General features: G+C 29.0%; 1 protein-coding gene across 1 annotated transcript in view; it reads left to right on the top strand.

The window, feature by feature from the left end:
- Window positions 1-1,808, top strand: part of LOC101354319 (amine sulfotransferase-like) — a 150,025-nt gene that overhangs the window by 140,496 nt on the left and 7,721 nt on the right.

Genomic DNA, 1,808 nt, shown 5'->3' with positions numbered 1-1,808 from the left:
GAAGGACTTTTGTTAATGTTCACCCCGGTTTTCTTTATCAGTAATTATTTAAAAAATTGTCTCTGATTTTCTATAATTCTATATTTAGTTTCAGTAAAATGAATTTCAAAGATTTTTTTGTATTTTTAGAATGTTCGAGAGTAGTTTAAATAATATAAATTAATTTTTTTTGGGAAAATTTTATTAAAATACACCCTTTTTTTTGTATATCTGATCCTGCTAGAGTTTTAGTGGAAATTTTTAGCATTTTCATTGTCCTCATCAGTTTATTTCAGGAAGTTCGTTTTCTTTCCCTAAACTAGTATTAGAATTTCTTTTCAAAATAAATCATCCATATTTCATCTAGATTTCAAGACTTATTTAAACAAATTACAGCATATTCTCTTATGAGCTAATGAATTTTCTCTAATTCTGTGATTTTATCCTTTTCATTCATTTGTAATGATGAAACATTTTTAATTATCTCTGTAATTATTTCTTCAGGATTATATTATAAAGACTTTTTTTATTTTATTGATGTTTTTCTCCATATAGCTAGCTTCTTTTTTGAAACATTATTTAATGTTTTCTAGTTTATACCTGTCATTTTAATTATTTCCTCGTAATTTGTTTACATTTACTTTTTATCATTTTTAACTAAATATTTATTTCCAAATTTATTTTTAAAATTTTAACATTTTAAGACTATGAATCTGCAACAACGGGCTCAAACATAGCAACAGTTGTGAAGATGGCTCAGGACAAGGCAGTGTTTTGTTCTGTTGTACATAGAGTTGCTGTGAGTCAGAACCATCTGAGCGACACCTAACAACAACAAGGCTGTGTACACTCTTTTGAGTATAGCTTTTGATGTAATTTTGTTAATATCTAAGTAAGCTATCATTTCAGTTTTAATTTTTTAATTGGCCCAAGTTATTTTTACAATTGTTTATTTCCAAACATTTATATTGTTTTCTGTTTTGTAACATTTCCATTGCGGCTAACTAGTACTATGACACTATCATCAGGTAATGATGCTGTAAAAATTCTAATTTTTGAAATTGATTAAGAATTTTTATGGCCAATTCTATGATCAATTTTTTCTGTATAAGAAAAGTATATAGATTCTCTTTATGAGATATTAATATACAAATATGTAAAATTAACTCTTGCATTATTCACTTTTTTTATGTCTGAAGACAAGCATGTGTGAGTTTGTCTATATGGTTATGGTTACTGTTAAATCAAAATCTTTATGCACTTACCAGAATTTGTGCCATTAAAGTATCTCTGTTGTGTTATTCAGTACACAAAGATTCATGTTCCATTAGTCATTGCAAACAAACTGTCATCCTGTTAAATCATTTAGTCTTAAATTTTTCTTAACTTTATGTTTATATCGTCAATTGTATTCTTTTTGCCGGAGATTAATTGTATGCCTTTGTTCATTCTTGATTTTCACTGCTGTATAATTTTACCAGTTGTGTGATTAGATCAGTATCTGTCTATGCTTTTCCTTCACTAAATAATTAGGTTATTCTAGCATTCAGTAAGGTCCCTATGAGTCGAAATCGACTTGACAGCAGCAGGTTTTAGCATTCCGTATTATGACACACACTGCTATCCACATTCATGAACATGTCTCCTGGGAAACATCTGCTAGAGTTTCCCTAGGCTATCCACCCAAGAATAGAATGGTAAAGACACAAATAGAGAAAGACTCAGCTTTACAGGGTGGTGCTATCTTTTCTTTACAAAGCAATTCTGTGAGTTCATACTGATCCTCATCCCCTAGTACTTCGTCTTGTCAGACTTCTTAATTTTTGTCA

This window comes from Trichechus manatus, unplaced genomic scaffold (assembly GCF_000243295.1).
Source record: "Trichechus manatus latirostris isolate Lorelei unplaced genomic scaffold, TriManLat1.0 scaffold00017, whole genome shotgun sequence".
Classification (NCBI taxonomy): Eukaryota; Metazoa; Chordata; class Mammalia; order Sirenia; family Trichechidae; genus Trichechus; species Trichechus manatus.
The sequence above is the reverse complement of the archived record's forward strand: the minus strand, read 5'-3'. Positions and strand labels throughout refer to the sequence as shown.